The sequence below is a fragment of the Nematolebias whitei genome, chromosome 1 (assembly GCF_014905685.2).
Source record: "Nematolebias whitei isolate Nwh7 chromosome 1, NemWhi1, whole genome shotgun sequence".
Lineage (NCBI taxonomy): Eukaryota > Metazoa > Chordata > Actinopteri > Cyprinodontiformes > Rivulidae > Nematolebias > Nematolebias whitei.
In genome coordinates this window covers 59,532,310-59,556,725 of record NC_056498.1, presented here as the reverse complement: position 1 = coordinate 59,556,725, position 24,416 = coordinate 59,532,310, and positions in this window count along the sequence as shown.

Here is a 24,416-nt window from a genome sequence, read left to right as displayed (position 1 = left end):
GATGGATGGATGGATGGATGGATGGATGGATGGATGGATGGATGGATGGATGGATGGATGGATGGATGGATGGATGGACAGGTAAAATTGACTCCAAAAAATAATGACAAAATTTTAAAATGAGATCTCATGCAATCAGTCAGTGCCCGGAGCATGTTTTGGTATTACCACATAAAATGTTATCTCAGTATCTGTAAAATTGTAAAAGTGTATTTATTTTCTATGGATGATTAACTGTAGCAGCCATCTTGAATCAGGCTGACTCCAAAAGTAAATCATTGGCAATGTGCATCCAATCATTACTTTCTGAAATGGGCAGTTACATTAGTGCTTATCATTTGGCAGAGAGTGATGAAATAAAAACGTGTCTAAAAACTACTGCTGACATACCATTTTTTAACGAATGTAAACATTGGAAAATATTTGAATTTGATCAAATGGAAACAACAGTAGATCAAATTTAGTTTAATCCTAATGTTTTAAGGCATCAAACTGTCATGAAAGTCTTTTTATCCTCACAGAGGGCAACAGTGGGAATTGTAAAGATGTGTGATTTTGTGTGTGTGTATTTGAGCAAGGGGTTCTGGGAAATAGTGAACAGGATGGGAAGGATCTTCAAAGTCTGAGGATGAGGTCCCTCGCCCCCTACTGCAGCCTTGTTCACACGAGAATCAATCTGGTGCGAGTGTTTGATGTGAGCCGCGGATAAAAGAAACCAAACAAAGAAAAACAGCGGGCAGATATGGAGAGATGGGGAAGAAACAGACAGAGAGATTAATGAGACACGCATTTTAAAAAAATGTAGAGGTATGACGAAAGGTCAAAGGGCAACAGATATGTTAGCGAGGAAGGAGGATTTTAGAAACACCAAGAATCATCACACTATTATCAAAAAAAAAAAAATCCATAAACTGATTGACAGGATCATGTAAGAAGAATGTCAAAGTGGCATACAGACACAACCCATCAGTCAGGAAGATATCAGAGGACAGAGGAAGGTTCAAAGTCTATGTGGTGGACACCACTATAGAGTGTCCTCACATAGTCTCCCCATGACACCAGGAACTCAGATTATCATCACAATGCAAACTGCCTTATCATCATCTCCATCACCATTACCATGAAAAATGAAAATCATATTGCATTTGAAGCAAAGCCTTCAGCTGGACAGCTTGCAAAAAAGGATTCACCCATGAGTAATCTGGAGGTTTCACCTCTCTCTGTCTCACCTTATCACAAGTTGTTTTTTTAAATACAAATAATGATAACACCCTGTGTTAGAGGAAGATGTTGTAAGAATGGCATGAGGGTATTATAACACAAAACTTGGGGTGTTTGCCCTCCATCAGCCAGTCGTCATGCTTTTCATGGAACAGTGGAGGAATCTTGTTTTATTTGTACTAAGCTGAACAATAAAAAAAAGAGTGCTGTTATCATGGACCTCATGGGGGCAATGAGAACCAGAGAGAACAGCTTTTGGGTCTTTTCTTGTTTTTATTTAAGCTGAAACAGGCTCTGACATTGTTGTTCTTTCTGCTAATTAAGCTGTTAGAGCGAGGGGCTGGTCTGACAGGGCCCTGCTTGGCAGGGAGGCAAAAAGTCAATGGGCCGGAGCTGAACAGGAGACATTTATGTGCTGCCTCAAGCCTTTGTTTCCCTCCACCGCGGATCTTTTCAGGCCGGCTGCCTCTGTCTCAGTGACCTGTACAATGAGAAGAATGACACGCCGAGATCCCAGAGTCAACCACAAAGAGCAGCCCCGTGGAAGGAGGATTTCACGGCACTGATCCGAATCCGGACGCAGGGTTCCACGAATAGTTTCACTTCTTCTGAGCTCTGTCCCTCTGGGATTGTGACGCTGCTGAAGAATATTACGTAGATAACTTTCATCAAAGGGAATGTCATTTACAAAGAAAACCAAACTATTTATGCTGCAAAAAAACATTTTATGATGCATCAGAAACAACAAAAGAGCAGAAAAGTTTTATTTTAATACAAAAATATATCGTTAGATGTCTAAAACATAAATCAGATCAAACTTTAATTGGCTAAGTTTGTCCTGCAGCAGATTGTTGAGCCACCTGTCTTGTTACAGAAGCTGCTGCCCGTCCTCTCAGATTAAACAGGTGAGATTAGGACAAAACTCTGGGCAGTGTACAGAACATCCTCATCCACAGGCTACAAACACCCCTTCTGTGAGTGTGTATGTGCACGTGTTTGCGGTCTTTGGTCCATTTGATGGTCATCCAAGCATTTCTGTGTGTTCAGGCAGATCCGTCTTTTTGCCACGCAGCTCTGTTTCTGGCCTGAAGATAAAACCGTGATTTGCTTGGGAAACTTTTTCCTTTTTTTTATTTATCAAATTGTGTTGTTTTTTTTTTGTTTCCATTGACTCAAAAACAGTTCATTTCTGTGTCAACACCACCTGCTCTCGTCTTATCTGCTTGCCAGTTTCGGCTCCTTTAGTAACTGCCATGTGTTGCTGTAATGTTACTCCATTTACCACAAAGTGTTGAACAGCACTTTCAGACGAGCCTGCGCCTCGCACAACAAAGCGGCTCAATTATAGAGCCATTTATGTGTTTGTCAGGGGCTTCAAATGGGCACTGGTTTCTCGGGGTAGACATATTGGCGAGGTCAGGCACAGCATCTAAAAAGGCAGCTTTATTACAGAACGACCCATCCCTCTCTTAGATGAACACCCAAGAAGGCAAACAAAAATGACAAAGAAAGAAGAAATAAAAAATGACAACTTTGTTCTTTACAACAGTTTGGCTCGGCCCGTCGGTCTGGCTGCTCTGCGGAGCGCAGCAGCATGTGTTTCAGGGATCGTTCTGGAAGGGGGAGAGCAGAAACAGCAGGGAGCAGAAGACAAACAGGCAATTCGTGACTCATTAAACACGGCGACGGTGGCCAGCACAGTGGAGGGGTGTGAGGACCCGCGTTCCAACCGGGCGATAAACACCCTCAGTACCAGCTGGAGCAAGCATCTGTCAGCCGCACGCCGCACCACGCCACGCCAGCGATTATCAGCAACAAGCCGCATCCTTGTGACCAGCCGCCGCCATTTTCAAGCGCCCTACACTTACATAACCAGCCTGATTGGCTCACAGGGGACCTCCAGGTCCACCAACATGCTTTCTGCTGGGAAGTTGTTGCAGGCCTTGTCTTTAAGGGCAAAGCAAGTCTCTCTTTCTGCTATATTGGTGGCCCACGCGTCTTTTTTGTTTCTTTCTTTCTCTCTGGTAGCTTTTGGTTTGGTTTGAAAGTTAATTATAATAATGTGTTATGTATTGTCATAAATTGAATCTCTGCATTTAACCCATCCACCACCAGGTGGCGCAGTGGGCAGCTATTGAAAGCGCCCAGGGAGCATTTTGGGGATATGGTGTGCTGCTCAGAGACACCACGAGATGTGCAATGACTGGGGATCGAACCTGGGACTGCCCTGCCTCTACACCATCTCGTTACTGCTAATACTGGCTATTAACACCAAACCATTAAAGCCAAACCAATCTTTTTGATTTGGTTTACGGCTTCCAGTTCTAGAGTTGAAGGCGATGGTGAATTCTCAACACTGTCCTTTAATCCTTCCCTAAAAATTTTGACTTATCACTTTAGCAACAAGAACTAAGGTGTGTGATGGTAAATGTTGCACGTTTGCATCAACTTTTGTTAACCAGGTTACAGAACCCGTGTAACATGTTTCTTATTCGTACACACATCACATACCAAACAGTGTTTCTGGTTCATATTTGCACTCTGTACATGCAGCACTTTAATTCTCCCTCGCACACTGAAAAACGGAGGGTCTTCTCCAGTGGCTACCATGTTTTGACACATAAGCACACTGCAGGCTATGAATCAAATCATCAAATTTTTCTACTGAAAAGAAGATCCCACATTTACCTCACAACATCATCTCTTTACTTTAACCAAGTGACAACCAGCGGTATGCCAATGTCCCCGGTTGCTGAGGGAATTGAAAAGTGACTGTTTGTAGTTTTTGAGATTAAGGTTTGACTGGACTGGATTTTAACCTGGCAAACCAATTTTCAAAAGGAGCCTTTCATACTCCTAGATATAGCCACTGGTATATTTTCCAAGCTATCATGCTCACAACATGCACAGATCGATTAACCGATGGAGGGTATTTCCAAGTCTTTGCTCAGTGACAGGGGACAATAAAGCTGAAGTTAATGTAGTCAGGTCTGCAGTTCCTTAAATGGCTGCGTTTCTGACTTTCAAAGTCAGAGTCAGTAGACGTATTCATCCAGTGTCAGACGTTGAGTCAAGCGGAAAAGTCTGAAAGTGCAGTTCTACGGAGTTAGGCAGGAGCTCCAATTTATTTTTGCCTTCAATAAACTTCCAGTTTAAAAGCATCAAGACATATCTCATTAGCGAGAGCCTCTTTTTTTGACAGTGTGCTCAAAGTTTACACATTTAACATAGTTTGTGTTTCTATGGCTAATTTAAACTTAAACTAGTGTATAGAGAAAATGTGTTTTGCTCAGCCTACATTTAACGTTATTTACATATTGTTTTGAATGAGAATGAACTGAATAATGTGAACATTTTGAAGTTGGAGAGTGTAGTGACCTTTAGCTCTGGGTTCAAGCTATTCTTGGCCACAGACTCTGAAACAGAATCAGTTTATTATGATGAGTTTATGGGTTTGAACTCATTTAACAAAATTTGATGTTATGTGGCTGCTGCAATTAGGAGTGGATGATAGAGTCAAAATTATACCACAATTGTTAAAAGAATAACTTTTTTTTTTACAATTAAATACAGTTGCACTCACTCTCATATTTTCTCTCTTTTAATACAGCTCATGATATTTATTGAGACTACTTGCTAAAAGGCTGTAAAGTTCTGACAGAGAAGATAAATATACTTGAACATGTGATTGTTACTTAAGCGACGTCACATATTCTGCTTTAAAACCAATCGTAGGTTTTGCTTTCTTTTAGTAAATTAAAGTTACTGATGTGCAGATGGGGGTCAAACAATTAGACGTCTGATCTAGTTCATTATTGCTTAACGTTGTTTTAATTGCTTAAAACATTATCGATGCCACTTTCATTTATAAAACACATTCATTCTCCATTCCATTCCCAATGTATTATTCTTGGAGTTTTTTTCCTCTCAAATCAGCAGTTATATAACTTCCAGGTGTACTCATTAGAGTACACAATCAGGCTAATACTGTGCAAGGTTCTCGAGTTCTGGTCGACTTAATTTCCTTGAGGGAAGCATACAACTTCACAGATGAGATTGTGGCTGTTGGTTTGTCACTTCATGCTTTATTCATAATAAAGAACACTTTTTAGTGATTTTTTTTAAATTATGTGTATAAAAAATTAAAATTAACTTCTTTTGTACCGTTTGAATTGTTAGCATAGTCTTGGCAGACTACTAAATGCATCAGCAATTGCCATCCTAAAAATATTACTTATTACGCTTTTCTTTAGAGTTTTGAGTTACTGGTGAACATTTGACACATTTAGTTGTTAAAAAAAATTAAAAATAAAATAAGCTAAACAGGAGCTTATAAGGAACCAAAACATCGAAGAATACAATTTTTAGACAGTGCTGATAATTTATGGCATTATATTATTAAAATCAATTCAATTTAGTTTTTTTATATAGCGCCAAGTCACAGCAAAAGTCATCTCAGAGCACTGAACAGAAACATTTATATATATATATATATAAATAATTTAACACTATTTAACTGAAGAGCAGACTGCTTTGAGTTTAACTCCATTACAGAACTCTCATCTTGAGCAAGCATGAAGGCGACAGTGGAAAGGAAAAACTCCCTCATGAGGAAGAAACCTTTAGCAGAACCAAGCTCGGGACAAGCGGCCATCTGCTTCGACCGGCTGGGTTTGAGAGAAACAGATACACAATGGCAGGTTGACAATCACATGTTCAAATGTAATCATATGAAAACTATCAAGTTTTAACAATTCATTTAAGGAAATTAGGTCAATTTGTCCTCTAGTAATCTAAGCCTATGGCAGCATAACAAACCAATCCTAACTATAGGATTTATCAAAAAGGAAAGTCTTAAGTCCAGTCTTAAAACTGGACAATGTGTCAGCCTCACAGACAGAAACTGGAAGTTGGTTCCACAAGAGAGGAGCCTGATAACTGAAAGATCTTCCTCCTATTCTGTTTTTGGAAACTCTAGGAACCGCAAGTAAGCCTGCAGTCTAAGAGCAAAGTGCTCTATTAGGAAAATATGGAACAATAAGATCTCAAATATAAGATGGAGCTAGGTTGTTGAGAGCTTTGTAGGTTAGAGGTAAGATTTTGAATTAATTTCTGGACTTGACAGGGAGCCAATGGAATGAAACTAAAACTGGAAATATGTGATTTCTCCTACTTCCTCCAGTTAAGACTCTGGCAGCAGCATTTTGAATTAACTGAAGACTTTTTAAAGAAGTATTTGGACACCCAGATAACAAACCATTGCAATAGTCCAGTCTAAACGTGACAAATGCATGAACCAGTTTTTCTGCATAATTTTTAGATAAGAGATTTCTAATTTTAGCTATAGTACACAGGTGGAAGAAAGTGGTTCTAGTAAAGTTTTTAATGTGGGGGATAAAAGACATGTCCTGATCAAAAATAAGACCAAGATTTTTAACATTAGAACTGGAGGTCAGATTAATGCCATCCAAGGTGAAAGACTGAAAAATGTATTCTTAAGATGCTCAGGTCCAAAAACTAAAACCTCAGTCTTGTCTGTGTTCAAAAGCAGCATGTTTGGGGTCATCCAGGTTTTTATGTCTTTAAGACATGCTTGTAGTCCAAGTAACTGACTCGAATCATTGGGTTTCGTGGACAAATATAACTGTGTATCATCAGCATAACAATAAAAATGTATCCCATGCTGTTTAATAAATTTACCTAATGGAAGCATATATAAAGTAGAGTATTGGTCTAAGCATTGAACCTTGAGGAACTCCATGACTAACTTTGGTGTTTGATGAAGATTCATTATTTACATTTACAAATTGGAATCTATCAGATAAATATGGTTTTAACAAATTTTGAGCCGTTCTTGTAATTCCAATATCATATTCAAGTCTCTGTAGTAGAATATTATGATCAACTGTATCAAATGCAGCACTGAGGTCTAACAGGACCAGTGTAGACACTTGTCCATTGTCAGAGGCCATGAGAAAATCATTAGTAACTTTCACCAGTGCAGTTTCTGTGCTATGGTGAGCTCCAAACACTGATTGAAACTCTTCAAACAGATTCAAACAGATTATTTCTTTGCAGATGATCACGTAACTGACCTGCAACTATTTTCTTTAGAATTTCTGAATGAAAGTTAGATAAAAATCCTGCAAGTCGTGATATCAGATACAAAGAGTTACACGTCCACAGTAATTAGCTTGAAAACTTGAATTATATCAAAAATGTATCTAAAGAACTATTTATTACTTCATCTGTCTCGGCAAGAAGGAAGACATGGGCAGAATATAATAAAATTAGTGCTAAAAGACATCATTGCCCAACAATAACTTATGGTAACAAGGTAATTAAATCCTCCATCTACTGGAAAAGCTCAGTATCAGCACAACTTTGCAACAAGGTAAAAGTTTGGTCCCAATAGAATTTAATGAGCTACTAACAACCCAATTAAATGCTGAGAGCAGATAAAAGCATGAAATATAGATAAGCTGGAATCGCTTCCTATAGCTCTGCAGTCCTTGTGGAGAAGGACTGTAATGTCTCTTAAAGCCAAAAACAGCACAGCCACCAAACTGCACCTCTTTCTTCTCCCAGCTGTGAATGTTTTACAAGAAAGTAAAGCTAAACAAGCCATGAGTATACTGAATCACCCACCAATGAAGCAATGTTTTAAAAAAAAGTCTGACTTTAAGTGAAAGCTGGCATTAATGTGGTGCTCCAGAAGCTCATGCCACTTGCTGGGACTGAGGGATTGGGGAAGTAATGGCGCTCACGGTGTGACAGAAGGAGCCTCTCCTCGGCAGTGGTAGCCGGGGTTGTAATTCTGACTTTAGAGGTCTTTACGACTCCCTTTCCTCATTTCTCTGGAATATGAAAACATCAGCATATGGCTGCTGACAGCACCAAGGCTAAGAAGTCAATTTCCCCTACGTAACATTGGGACAGCGGTGACATTCGCTTCGGTATGGCCCCCCTGGCTATAAAAGAGGACAGAAGACAGACAAAAAGAGAGACTGAGGTAGAGAGAAGACAGATGGTGAACTGTGCAAGGACAGAGAAACTCAGATGGAAAGAAAGACTGAGACTGGTTTGCCTGTAACAGCAGGTCTTCACTGCCGCTCTGTCTCAGTGTGTTCAGTGTGCAGTTCAGCGAGTTTCATGTGGCTACCAGGAACAGAAAATCTGGCCGTCAGCTGCCAAAGCTTCCATCTCTGCTCCGTTCCTCTGAGCGCCCTTAAAAACCTGCTGGTTCACACCCATGAATTACACTATTTATTGCCATGGTTAGACTGGGCAGTTTCTGGGCACCGTGCGTATGTGAGCCTCTGTCTCTGTGTGAATGTGAGTGTGCCATGTGGCAGATGGGAAGCAATATGGCACACCTCTGCCCGCACAGATGTGGCACAGCACATAACGGTGAGCCAAGAGAGGGCTCAGAAAGCTCAAGAACATCTGGACCCATGGCAGCTTTCACCTTCTACCACCATGCTAACTTCACCGAGGGGCCGCAGCTCTGGAAGACGAGGAGAGCATGGGGGAAAACCGGTTCATTGCTTGTCATCAGACCCTGAAATCCCTCGTATCACATCATGATCTGCAGCGCCGCCATGACTGACAGATAAGGAATCCCACCTCCCTCAGTGAGGGCTGTCAATCACTGCTCTGTGGAGTGCATCACTGAGGCTGGACCCAACATGGGCCTGTCATGGCCTGCTGCACAGGACCACATTCCCACCACTCAGGGGGCAGCCCGGCTTGGGGCAGACAGAGACTTCTACAACAGGGAAATCAGAAGAGAGAGAGAAGGAAAGAGGAGGAAAACAACAATCACTGAGTGGATTCCAGCATATCTCTGAGCTAAACACTGTATCATTTAATTATTTTGTAATGTTCTGATCTTTATTTGAGCTCACAAGAAAACATGAGGCACAGCGAGAGCTGAACCAGAAACATGGGAGAATTAAACAGCTTCATGGAACAACAATTTAAGGTGAACTGTGGGTATGAGTATGCTAGAGGGGATTAGAGCTGGGATCGTAGAGCTAATGGGTAGACTGAACAGGTGTGATCGGCAAATGAAAGACAAAGCTGACTGAGGGAGCTAGGGCCAATGACACAAAGAGGAAACCAAAACACTATACACAACTAAATATCAGAGTACAACAAATACAAACTAAAAACCCACTAATGCAAAACAATAACTTAAAATACCAACACAAACCTCCAGGTTTGTGTTATTAATAATTACAAGTGCATGTTAAAAACTTAAGTATGCCTGAAATATTTAGTTTAAAGCAAAACTTTGCTTTACTAAAGCTTCATTAGGCTGCTATTCTGACTGAAACTTTATTTGTTCTTCAGTGTGAAGCTCAGTTTTCCAGCAGTTGACTCAGGAAGCTACAAGTTGGTACTTAGTTTTGTACTGCACACAAGCTGAAGCTGCTTTTTACAGTATCGGACAGTAAACGGATATTTAAACATAGCAAAGTCTAGTTTGAGAGTGCCAACTGAAGCTAAATTAATGAAATAAAATATTCTGAGACCATGTTTACAGTAAACCAGTGTAACAGGCCATATACCCCCAGTCCGGACTATACCTGGGATTGAAGTGGGCTGGGCTAGATTATACACAGGTTATACTATAGTCTAGGCCTTTTCATATCCCTCAGGTCAGAATATACAGCCATGGTATTGCCATAAAACAGCCATAGTGTTGAGTCATATATGCAAGAATTAATTTTTCTGTGTTTTATTGGGCATTCAACTTTGTCAGGTAAGTAAAGAAGCTGACTGACAAGTCTTAAAACTCTGAACATTTGGTATGAGGGATATGAATTGCCCTATGCCAATTCATACCTGTCAGGCCAGATTATGTGTATGTATGTATGTATGTATAGTCTGGCCTATTTTACATCCCTGCACAGTTTTGCCTAGGACATTTTTTCCTCAGGGGTACATTCTGGCCTGCACTAAACTATACCTTGGCTCAATTTGGGCAGGAGTTTCACCTGCTCAGTCTATTACATGTTTTACATTTGTGTTACAGAGGGTTGGTGGCGAGGTGCATTATTGCCTAACGTCAAATTTTGGAGCAGATCCGGAATGTATAGCTCTAAATTTGTTCAAATCAAACCTACTGGCACAAAGAGCTCAAAGCAATTGTTGAGCATGGTAGAGTCAAGATCATGATTTCCTTGTAAAGCTTGACAAGTTAAGTTAACTCAAATGATTTTGGGAAACCAATTGCACAGATTGATTTAAGTTTTGAAACTCAAACTATTTTAGTTTATCTAATTACGTGATAAGAGTCTAAAGAGCCCAAAACATTTATGATAAGGTAATTCAAATGCATATGTTTATTAACTCACTTTATTTAGTATGGTGCAACCTAAAGCATTAGTTATGTTTGACTAAAATGCTGTATTTATTCATACATATTGTTCATATTAAAATAATGTCAAATTACTTTATATGCTGCTTGTTTTATATGCAGAAGCAGCAAATTTATGTTGTTTTTTTTTACATAATTTTCATATTTTATATTGAAAGACTTCCTGTTGTTGCTCAGCTTCCTTCTGCTGACTAACATTTACCTTTGACAAAGCTTGGCTTACACCCCTCTTGGGGGCATGCTGAATGATGGTGAATGCCCTCAGGTACTAAATCTCTTGCTCAGGGTTTCAAATTCCCTACCATAACTCCACCCATTCTGTCATCATGTGACCAGAAGTTTAACCTAAATGACCAATGAGGTACTCTCTAAAACCAGCCCCCCCCCCCCCCCCCAAGATGGTCACATGACCTCGATAAAACTTCTTGGTAAACCAAAAATGTCCATGCTCAAAAATCCAGGTACACAATACAACAATTTTCAGCCAGGTCATCTGGACAGTTTCTTTTTTTTTTTTTTCTGAAACGTTTCACCTTCCATCTGGAAGGCTTCATCAGTCAAAAAAACACACAACACAAAACTGATTCTTCCCCCAAACAGCTTACTCTAAAGTGGAACAAACCAGTTATCTTGGTGCTAAGATGGTGTCTTTGGCACGCCCCCTCCTCTGGAGCCGGCCCTCTTCCTCGTCGACAGTCATGTCAAACTGGTTCAAAATCAAAAATGTCCATGCTCAATAATTCAGATATACAATCCAACAATTTTCAGTCAGGTCATATGGACCGCTTCTTTTTTGCTGAAACGTTTCACCAAACTCAGTTCAGAAACTTTCCAGACGACCTGACTGAAAATTGTTGGACTTCTGGGTAAAATTTACTGGTATATAATTTTTAAATAATTTCAGTTACATATGTGTTTAGCACTGTTCTGTCCAGTGATTATGCTTAGATAGTTATTGTGTTCAGTTGTGGTTTGAGTTGCTTTCTCTCATTGTCTAGCTTCAGCAACACTGAACTCAAAAAAGCTACTACACTTCACAGGATAACTCAGATGCAGAGCATAGATTAGTCCAGACAAAAAACAGTTCATCAGTCTATGAGTCGTTACAAATTGATCCTCAAGCACAACGGAAACCTGGCGATGACAGCTCAGCAATGATGTCAGAAATAGGAGGGGTTTTATTTCTTTGGTCTGTGATCACAACTTAAACAATTTAAAGCAACAATAAAAGAAATGATAAACATATCTGTACTCATTGCAAGTGAGTAATACGTCAAATTGTTCACTTTGGATCCACGTAATTCAGTTTATAAAAGTTTCTCTAACAATTATCTGGAGTGAGTACAAATAACTAGCTTCTTTTAGTATGAAGCATCATTGGGTTTTACAGTGTTGTTGTGCAACCACAGGTCCTGAACACATTACAGTCATCAAGTTATGAACTCCTCTGAAAAGTCAAACGTGAGGTCATCTGTCTGACAGCTGAAGCTTGATTCAAGTTGTGTTGAAGAAAACGTTCTGAAACAAATCGCCAAATCCACAGCAGAATGGATGACAATAAATAAAATCAAGCTTTTACTGTCAAAGTTCAGGCCTACCAGTGGTCCACATTCATCAACTACAAATACTATTGTCCTTCCCAACATGCTTAGGAAAAGCACTAAGCAACTAAATGGCTCTAAATATTTAAATGTTTGTAAAATCATCTGGATTTGAAGCTTATTCTAAGATGTGAAAACAAGAATATGTAGTTAATTCTTCTTGACAACAACTTTCCCTCCTGCCAAGGCTGCGATGTGCCATTCCACCGCTGAGATTCAACACAAGCTAAACCATAATAACACACTGGAACAGCCACTGAAGCTCAATTAAACAACCACCGAGCAATTTCACAGTACAGCAGTCAACAGGTAATTACAGCTGACTTTCCTCAGTGAGGCTGAAGCAAGCAATTGTATTTTGTTTTAGTTTACGCAAACAAAACCAGACACGGGACAGTGGTGAGGAATTGAAAAGTCAAAGCTGTTTGATTGTTCGCTTGTTTTAATTTTGCTTGTGTCTCTGCAGGATTTCAACAAACCACTTCCAGCAGCTTGAGAAAGATGGTGAAGGAGGAAGAACTGAAGTTAGCTGGCTGTCCCCAAGCGCACAACCAGAGCACAGACAGCTTTTTGTTCCTGCGAATCCCTGTCAATATGGATCACATCCTCCTGCTGCCCCAACAATACCTGTCACTGCTGTGTAAATGCGCAAAAACACCTCGGCAAGACATATTAGATAAAATGTTGGGGTTTTTCACTTCCCTTCTCGCCTCCTCCTTCACTTTCCCTCATCTCTTTGAATAATTAGTGATGTGTGTCAATATTGTGGCCCATAGTAACCATATGGTGGGTGCAGGCAGACAGGCCATTGTTGGGAGCTGTGAAATATTGTGTATCCCTGCGAGGGCTGGAGCCAGCGGAGGCAGGAAGTGTTGTCGGGACTGACAGGGACATTGTGGGCCTGAATGGGTGAGTCCTCAGTGGCAGGGAGCACCACGGACCCAGACAGAAAGTCTTGACCCTGGTGAGAAAGGCTGATTAGGCATGGTGCTGCAGTCCTCTCCTTCATCCACCCCCGCCCCGCTCATCCACACCCCCCACTGGATGCTGCTAGGGTGATACAACAAGGCCACTTAGCTCAGCGACGCCTTTTCACGGCACACATAAAAACACTCATATATTCATGTCAGGGGTGAAGAAGCGAGGCAATGAGAGGGACGGGGACTTGGTGCTCAGAAACAATCAGTTAAATATATGATCTGTGGGAATTATTGTCCCAATTAGGGCTCTGCTGAAAATGCAAGAGGAAGTGGGTAAAGATAATGGATGGATGAAAATGCAAGCCATTTTTAGACTTCCCACCTTTAAAGTGCAACATATTGAGAGTTTAAGTACAGAAAAGATTGGAGATTTTTTTTTTTAATGTTTTTTTTTTTTTTTTTTTTTATGGATCCTGCATTTTGTCACAGTGTTAATCACACGAGCACATTAGTTCAGATGTAAGGCCAACATTAACAAACTATGGGGAGCAAGAGAACTGAGCAGCTACATCCTCATAAACACACAAAGCAAAATATCCCACTTTTAATTCCACAAACATTAAAACTTACTTAGAAATGGCAAGAACAGACATTTAAATGCTCTACTGCATTTGTTCCCTGAATAAACATTCAAAACAAATATGTTGTAAAGAAAAACTGAGGAAGATTTCTTGTTTGATATAAGTTTTTTTTTAAGTATGCTGAAGAACTACAGTATATTTTCATTCAGCCAAGAGCAGCTTCATGTGCTTGACTTTTGTTTCTGCAGATTCAAAATGCTTAAGACATCCTCTGATCCTCTTCACGTCTCCATCATTTTCTCCCAGCTCATCATCCTGTCTCTCCTCTCTGTAGACTATGTTCCTGTCACTCTGTCACACATTTTAGTGTCATAAAAGCAGCCTAAACTGCTGCCCATCCCACCTTTATTCCCCTAATAAAGCACGACAATTAAGTCTGATGTCTCTTTACTCAGGGTCTTTGATGGCAAACAAAAAGCTGCACCCAAAAAAGACGGAGGCGCACTTCAGGCAGACAACTCCATGTCTGCAGCTTAATACAAGCACAAAAGTACAAAAAACATTTTGCCACCAGAAGTTTTTAATTTATCTTGATCAACTCTTACACTTGAGTTAACTTGTTGACTTCAAGTTAGACTGATGAAAAGAAGGAGCCAGGCGTACAAAGTGTTTTTATTTACAAGTGTTGATATTCAGGGCTGGAAGGGAAAAAGGACAATGCGAGCATTCTTTTAATTCTTCAGGTTTAGATGAATGATGTATTTTGTTTTGAAGATAGTCTTTTCTTACTGTGTCGCAAACAGGGGTGCTGGTGCAGATAAACCCAATGGTGCAGGCAGGCAGGCAGGCAGTCCAGGACTCAGGCGTATTATAAACTAAAGTATTTATTAACAAAGAATCAATAAGGCTGTCGGTGCAACAAGACTTACATGAATTACAAGAAGCAGACAGGACATCACCAGTGGACAGTTTACAATGCCAGGACAAAGGACTAAAACAGAGATACAGACTATATAGTAACTAACAAGGCAAAACACCTGTGAGGACACAAAGCTGAAACACATTAGGGGAAATGATAAACTAGGAAACCAGGGAGTGCAGGAGCAGAGACACAACACCAGATGGAGGCATACACTAGGAAAACACAAACCCTATAGCAAACAGAAATTAAGGATAAGAAGAACACAAGATATAAACACAAGATGGGGCTAGACACCAGGAAACGGACCACAATCCCTACATACTGGTGTTTGTGTTTATAATTGGAGCCAAAGAGGAGAGAAGTCCTAGGTTTCCATAGGAGCAATGATCCAGAGGAAGAGAGGTGGAGAGAGGAGCAGGTTGTTGTTCGGAGGTTGCTGATCCAGGTTGATGTTTGAATGGTTGAAGCGACAAGATGATGTCAGGGCGAAGTCACAAGGAATGAGTAGACCTTTAAAGACTTGAAGAGAAATGACTTGGAGGTCACTAGAGAAGAATAACGAAGGTTAGTAAAACTTGTTTAGGAACTAGTTTACCAGTTGACCATTATTTACCGTAAGATATCATATTTTCCCAACTTTGGAAGAACGTCTGGCAGGAGCTTTTATATTCAGCAGAGCAGTCCTCCAAATTGGGTGCAGGTGTGGAGTGGTGGTTGATTAGAGCAGCAACTGTGGAGAAAGTGAGTGTGGCTGGAAACCTATAGGAATCCCACAACTTTCCTAGATTAAAATTGAAGACCAAGCAGTCCTTGAAGGAATCCATACAACCTGTTGCCCATTGCCGAAGGGCATCCATCTTGAATTGCGACGACTAAAAGTTAATCAGTTGTAGATAATCATCCATTAAGTACGATCTGAGAATTTTAACTCTGTCCAGTTGTTCTGAGACATTTACCAATGGAGAGAGTTGCCTCCAGTGGTGATTGCAAAGTTTTAAACAAAAAAATGCGTAATCTGTTAGCACTGTGAATGTCAGTTAGGGATGAGTCTCAGCTAGTATTATTCCAAATCTTAGCTGAAAGCTGCAAAAATGACTGAACTTTAGTCATTTTTGTACAGCTGGAATGAGATGTTTGCATACACTAAATAAAATGGCAAAAAAAAACCTGACATTAACTCAGACTAAACATTTCCTGTTTTAGTGCATTTCCAAAATTATTTGTATTTGCTAAATGCTGAATGAGCGCAAGATATTTTTTATTACTTTATTCAACGTCACAGGTTTACATACACTAAGATGTCTATGCCTTTAAATTATTTGGGAAAGCCAAGATGATGGTGAGGTCATGGCTTAGGAAACATTTGATAGGTGAGTTAACAACATTTGGGTTACCTGGAGGCATACCTGTGGATGCATTTTAGGACACACCTAAAATACACTGCTTCTTTTGTGTGATGTCATGCCAAAATCAAAAGAAATAAACAAAGATATCAGGATAAAGATTGTGGATCTCCACAATTCTGGTTCAACCTTGGCTATAATTTCCAGAGACATTGGGCGTTGCCTTTTAATGAAAAGGTTGCCAAATCGAATCCTGACCTGGGCACCTTTCTAAGTGTTTTTTCAAAGTTTGCATGTTCTCTCCGTGCTTGTGTAGGTTTTCTCCAGTTACTACAGTTTCCTCCCACAGACCAAAAACCTGCATGTTAGGTTAATTGTTAACTTTAAATTGTCACTCGGTATGCGTGAGAGTGAATGGTTGTTTGTCTCATTTGTCTCTGTGTGGCCTTGTGATGGACTGGAGACCTGTCCAGGGTGTCCCTGGCTTCTCGCTCAGTGACTGCTGGACATGGGCACCAGTGACCCCCACGACCCGAAAAGGAAGAAGTGGGTAAAAATAATGGATGGAAGGTTCAAACAATTATACACAAGTATAAACACCATGGGAATTTTCTGGCATCATTCCATTCAGAAAGGACTCAGTGTGAGAATCTATATTTTGTTCTCTTTAGATCCTTGTGTTTTCCTGCACTCCTCTGGTTTTTTTCTTCATTTTTGTTCAGGTCCTGTCTCACCTGTCTCTAATTCTAATTACCCCAGGTGTTTGTCATTCCTGTCTCATTTGTCTCCCTTTGAAGTCAGCGTCTCTGTGTTTCTCCTTGGTCCGTGGATTGTGCTTGAAAACCTGTCATGTCTGTTTCGCCATCGCTTCCTAAGTCTCATACTTCATGCAAGTTTTGATGCCCCGACAGCTTTTGCTTTTGTTTGTGCTTAAATAAATGTACTCTTTATTTTTTACCTGGGAGTCTCCCATGTCTGCCTGCATGTGGGTTCAACACTCTAAACCACATGCGTCAAACTCAAGAGCCTCAGGCCAAATCTGGTCTCCCAAAATGATCATTTAAATGTAAAATATTGTATCTCTTCTAATTTTTTCTTTAAAAAAAAAAAAAGATAAATACACCATTTAGTATAGACTTTTCTTGCCAGCTGGCTAACTTTGAAGCCAAAAAAAGGCTGGGTCATTCTATCATTATTGATTCTGATGTAGAAAGAGCAATTAAGTGAGACAGATCAAACTCTTGTTGATGCACCTGCAACCAAGAAAAGATATAACATTGTGTCATCATTGTACTGTATGTTCCCATACAATGACGAAATTGGCTCTCTGCATTTAACCCATCCACCACCAGGTGAGGCAGTGGGCAGCTATTGGGGGTGCCTAGGGAGCAACTGAGGATAGGGTGTCCTGCTCAGAGACACCACGAGGTGTGCAATGACCAGGGATCAAACCCGGGACCATCGGGTCCCGAGTTGGCTTCCCTGCCCCTACACCATCTCGGCCCCCATATCAGGTATCTGACTCGAGTTAATGTATCAGCTGAAAGTGGCTCGTGGCTCAAACAAAGTTTTTAAATTTTGGCTCCTTTTGGTAACTGAATTTGACACCACTATAAACCTTCAGATCATGTCATCAGCTTCTGTGTTCCCAAGATGAACAAGCTTTAATGTGAAATGAGTAAATCAAGCCCAAAACAAAGGACAGTGTGGAGATGCTACTGAAGCTGGTAAGAGAGTGTTGTTGTAAAAAACACAGAGACGCTTTTGAACATGCAAGTTCTCCCTACTGATGTTTCAGGTTGTCTCCAAATTAACTCTATTTTATGGTCTGAATATGTTTTTCAAACCTCGGCTAAGTAATCCTATTGTGTAACAAATATGTAAATGAAAAAAGAGCAAATGTCTGTAAAAATAAGGTTGGATATGGGTCAAAGTTTTCCAAATGATAAACAAAAGTTTGTATTTTTTTAAATGAGAAAAGAGTTCTGAAAGAATGGAGCATGGTAAACAACATTTACTGGCAATACTTCAAATTGGGTTGATGACAATTAAAGCAGAGATAATTACCGAATAAATGCTAAAACATTTAAAACAAAAAAGAGAACATTTAAAAAACACAGCGTGAGTCCTGGAGAAAAAAAAAAAGAAATGGTACAACATGCTACTTTTCTGTTTATTGAGCTTTTCTTCTCCTATATGCCAGGACTCCGGGGGGTAAGCTGAAGATTTGAATAGTCAGTGAAAGTAAATTGAAATCCGTGAAGAAAAGCAGAAGACACAGCGCTGTTAAAATCCATCTTCGGTCTGTGGAGGATTCTGATACACAAGAGTGGCTTCGTTGTTGACAAGTGAAATTAAATCTGCAACCTGTTATTATACCACATCTTTTCAGCAGAAATAATCTAAGGGGACGCAAACGCAAACTTTTCTACTTTAACTTCTGCAAATTGATGCAAGGCTAAATCTTGTTTTCTTCGAATTGTGTGTTGCATTTGGATTTTAAAAAGCCTTTAACTTGTTACTTTTTGAGATTTTACAAAACTATGCTTTGAAGTACAAAAGAAAATGTACATTTATTTGTGTAGTTAATGTCTGTATGATCTAAAATTAGCAAAAAGTTTGTTGTTTTTTCTCTCTGGTATCTGTGAAACTAAATTTCATGTTTCTTTAGTCACTTTTATTCTGTTTTTAAATGGATACCACCTTTTTATTTCACATTTAACTTAAGCTGAACAACATCTACCTCCACCAGAAGAGATGAAGATGGTAAATGTCACCTGCAGCACCTTTTAAACCTCACTTAAGATTCCAAAACCTTTTTTTTTTCAGTCGCTTATGAACCCTCAAACACAACACGAGGAGGAAATTTATCATGAATTCAGCTAAATTAACTGTGTGATGTTCCTTTTAGTCTAGTGGAGACACATCAGCCACTGTCTCAAAGTAGTTTACCAAAACTAGGGTCCTAGCTAAACTGAACTAAAGGCTGCAGAATAATCTAACTAAAATATATATTATTAGTTATAAAGTCCTGATTTATATTAATTTCAGAATGACTGCAGCCCAGATTTTAAAGATACAAAGGTTTACTCTCCTGTGTCTGCAGTACAGGTGAGATGACTGCTTACAGGTTGTTGACAGTAATAATCAAGTTCATCATCTTCATCTTTATAGAATGAGCCTGTGCTCTTAATGTTTAATATTACAATCTTTTGAAGTGAAGTAAATTTATTGTTCTCTGTCATTCTAAAAAAACAACAGGAGTTGATAGAAGAAATACATTTCTCTACATGAAAAACTTAAGTTAATAAACATTAATCCCCTCATTTTAGTTTTTTCTTCAAACAAGCTTTGGTCAGACACACAAAATATGAGTCATCAAATGTTTTCCAAATGTACTTAAATTACTGAAATGATGTTTTAATTTTCCCATTTATTAAAAATAGTATGATTTAAACATACAACAGTGCAACTGTAGAAGCTGTTTATGTTGCCAATATTTATTTAATTAGTTTTATTAATAATATATGTACTTAATGATGGGTGGGATCACAAGCCTGTTTTTATGAGTTGAAAAATGAAAAGTTGGATAAAAACTCATTCAGTTCATCCAAGTGATGGAACTCCAGGTCCTGTCAGTGAGTCAGATAATGAATATCAGTTGGCTGTGGTTGTCATCTTGACTTGGTTTTACTCCAAAAGGATATTTAGTTGTAGATGTACTTTGAGAATTTCACTAAAATCTGACGCTCTCGCAGGCATAAACATTTTGACCCTTCAACCTTCAGCAGCGGATGTTTTAATACATTTTACCACAATATATCTTTAGTATCAAGGCTTACATAAGGAGAACTTTTTTTTTTTAACAGCTCATCAGAGTGATTATGGGGGGGGGGGGGATTAGTTCCCAGAAATCAAACAAAGAGGACATGTTTTGTCTCCAGCAGTTAATGTCTTTTCTTATCCCTGGCTATCCTTTGGTTGGTCCACATTTTTCAAGTCTGTGTTTGAGACGGAGCGCCATCATTTCACGCAGCAGCAACAACTCAGCAGTGCTCAGTTACCTGGGAGGCAGGTCCTTGTGAGCGAGCAATGTGGCTGAAACAAAAGCTCTGACAGCAGAAGTGTGGAGAGAGTGATGAGACCCCACGCTGCTGTTGGTGAGCCAGGCCTAAGAGCCCCCTCTCTGGCTTTCCCTTTCAGACTGCTGCCCATGAGGGCTCAGGGCCCTCAGAGGCCCCGCTTTAATTTATAAAATTATAAAACAAATGGAGATTTGTTTTTAAAACACTCATTTTATTTTGAAATTATGTAAGTACTTTGGAGGGCTGGCCCTACAGTGACAAAGCAAACGCTTTAATGTTCTGTATATTTCTGGTTTAATTAAAATGTGTTTTTAAAAACTATTTCCGAACATACAAGTACGCTGGTGTTAGGTTAAAAAACTTTCAGTCAGTTCTGAGCAAAGAACAATTGAGGGTACAATGTGAAAAAATCTTACACAAACTGGTTCACTACCAGAAAGAAGTCGTTGCTGATGACCTGTATCTGCACTTAAAGCACAGATCTTACACTTAAATCCAACACGGACCGAAGCCCAGGACAATATTCACAGTACTACACAACAGGTATACTTCCTGAAAACATCAGAAGAATAAATAAACGTGTTGCTTGGTTGGTTTGTCAAATGTTGACTTTTTGTCAAATTATTGACAGTTTTTCTGGTCTGATTGATAGTTATGTCAAACAGGCATCGTATGGGAACAATATGATTTTTCCCCCCCAAACTTTTGCTGAGTTTAATTAAAAAAACAAACCAAACACAAGCTCACAACAGGGGTCTGCAATCTGCGGCTCTGGAGCCACATGCGGCTCTTTGGTCCCTCTGCAGCGGCTCTTACCATAAATGCTTTGACCAAAACTAACATAAAACTGAATTTTATTGATTGATATACAAACAACAACAACAAAATAGTTTTAGCTGTGTTCCTGTCATTTCTTTTGCAAATACTCACTTTAACTTCTTGCTTTATTTATATACTTAATTTTTTTTTTCCACAATAAAAAAAATCACATAGGTCTGCCCAGTTCATAGTTGTTTTATTATTTAAATATATATATATATATTTCCGCCCTCTTTACAAGAATCTGGTCTTTTTATTTGTCTTAAGTTTACAAATATCAATAAATTTTAAAAATCATTAGATATTTTAAGATTAGTGCTCTATTATCAGAAGAGAACTGCTCTAATCAGTTCTCTTCTGATAATACAATGAGCTCTAAAATAACCTCATCATTTCTGGAAGTTGGCTTCATATGAGATGGTAATGCCACTAACTCCTACCGTCTTCTGGTTGCCGAGGTAAATGCCATAGCAACCTCTGGATTGGCTGTGGGCTCGGAGGGGGACGTCCAGCTGTGATGGGGCATGTGACGTGTTCCTCAACAATCAGACGCCATGACAACCTGGCAGCAATGCTGTTGAGTCAGCAAACTGGTCAAACTGTATGAAGACCTGGAAAGATGGGTGAATAAATCAGCTACTGAGAGGAGAACTGTGATGCTGCAGGCTGTTTTAATACCTGCAGAGGAGGAGAAGTTAAAAATGAAAAAAGCTATCATTATAATGCTGTGTACTTATTTGAATGTAAGTTATGTAGTCCAAAACACATAGATTATTTTCACAAAGTAGTCACCTCTAATGGATACCCACAACTAATGTTTACAGATGTAAAAAGAATAAAATAGATTTTAACAAAAGTCTACACCGCTTAAACAGTTTTACAGTAAATAGATTCAGTTTTAGACAAAATGCCAAAAATACACACAAAGAAATATTACATTCCTCTAGTGAGGCTCGTCTAAAAGATCTAAAATTGTGTCTAAATCAAAATCAAAACTCACATTTTCAACCAAAGATATTAATAATAAAATACTGCTTAAAAAAAGGAAACCAAACTGTTGTTGAGACAATTTGAAACAATTTGGCGACAAAACTGATAAGCGTTAACTGAAACAATGTTTAGTTGTAAAAACTAACCATTCTAAATTTTTATTTTTAAGTAATGTAAGTTTATTTCTATGCAGTATCAATAACAGATTTTAAAAAAAATATAATTGTAAAAAAAAATTTTTTTTTTAAATAAAATCCAGGATTTAAGTTTTTTTTTTTTTTAGAAAGTATCTTGGATCCTAACTAGTCCAGAGCTCCTGTACCACCACCAGTGCTTTATTGGAGCTACTAATTTATGTAATAAGTGACCAGAAATATAACTGCAACATGGCTACGCAAGTCAAACAATTTACCACAAACTAAATTAGAAAAAGGTGCACCATATAACTGCAGCAGCAGAACATTAAAAATTATTTTAAGTGTTCATAGAGCATCACCAAAGCTGTATGTGTTGGGGTATATGGTGGTCAGGCAAGTAAAAACTATAGTATTAAATATGCATATAGTACATGTATAAATCTTTATTATAACTGAGAATCCAGCAAGTGTATAAATTGTTCCTATGTAAATTCACAATAAAAAAAAATAATGTTAAAAAAAACTATGTTAGAAAAATAAGCTGTAACAAACCAGAGGCCTGTTTCAAAGTGTGCTGAGGTTGCACAATTTATTTATTTATTTGGAGGAAATCAAACAAGGTACACAAGATTTGTTAGAGATGTGTCATAATGACTAGAAAATGGTTTTAGAAAATATATTTACGTGCAAATAAATCATGATCACAAAAATACTGTAAAATAACCAGAAAAGATGTAAACTGCACAACAATCATTGAGCCTACACTGCCACCCAATGGTAAACTAGAAAGTTGTTTATAACTATAAATGGAAATGTTGATAAAGTTAGGACATTTTTAGACAATTAAGACAATCTATTAATTATTAAGACATTAGTTACTTAAGACAATCTATGTAAAATCCAATAAATAAAAACATGAATGCTAATTTACAGCAATAAAAAAGTATTTTATTTCCTTATTTACTATGTCAGTTGTAAAAATATTTAAAAGTTATTATTTATTTAAAGTAAAATACTTCTCTTATCCTACTTTCACAAAATTTAAGACAACATTTGAAACAAAATAAAAATAAAAAATAGCTAAATTATTTTTCATGAGAACATTTTCACAGATAGGCAGATCTGAAAAGTGATGTGCAAAATATTAGTCATGAGAAGTCAACTGATTCTTGTTTTATATTAGTAGGAGACATTTTATGATGGAAAAAATGAAATTGTTTGAGGAAAAAAAAATTCAAATGGAAAAAAATAATAGAAACATATATATTTTTAAACAAATTGCAAACACAAAAAGATGGCCAGTGATTAAAATTATGAGAGCTTTACAAAATGTGCCAAATGAAAACAGAAACATGTGACTGCTAAAGGAGTAAAGATGCATAAATGTTCCCAGGCCAGTCAGTTTAGACACGGACTAACACGGACGATGATGCCAATACGATATTAAAAATCATCACAATATTTGAAGTGAAAATATTTGTGACGGTTAGTTTTTCTCAGGTACTGCAACTGTTCCGAAACAGTTGACACTTCTGAAGAAATCTGTTTTAACTGTGTTTTAGTCAAGAACCCAAGAACATAAAAGAGTCTCCTCTTCTCCAACACATCGTGGGGAGTTGAGTTTAACTTTAGAGGGCAAATTCCAAAACAACCAACAAAACAAAATGTATCTGAATTAGTCACTAATTACAGAAAAATGTTGGTGTATAAAAATGTACACCCAATAATAAATAAACTCACAGCATAAACCATTATAAAATTGTTTAAATGTAAACAAATGCTATTTTTTACAACAAAATTAATAAATAAAAATCATGACTCAGTATTTAGAAAATTTTATTTTTTAGATTAACACAAAATAATCAGCCTTATTTGAATACAGCGGTGCTTGAAAGTTTCTAAAGCCTTTAGCATTTTCTATATTTCTGCACAAATATAACATAAAATATCATCAGATTTTCACACAAGTCCTAAAAGTAGATAAAGAGAACCCAGTTAAACAAATGAGACAAAAATATTATACTTGGTTATTTATTTATTGAGGAAAATAATCCAATAGTACATACAGCATTTGTGAGTGGTAAAAGTAAGTGAACCTCTAGGATTAGCAGTTAATTTTAAGATGAAATTAGAGTCAAGTGTTTTTAATCAAATGATGACCAGGTGTGAGTGGGCACACCCTGTTCGATTTAAAGAACAATGATCAAATTCTGCTCTTCACAACATGTTTGTGGAAGTGTATCATGGCACGAAAAAGGAGATTTCTGAAGAACTCTGAAAAAGAGTTGTTGATGCTCGTCATCAGGCTGGAAAAGGTTACAAAACCATCTCTAAAGAGTTGGATTACTGCAATCAATCGTCAGATGATCAGATCATTCACCCACTTAACATAAACTCGTTTGCAACTCTGAA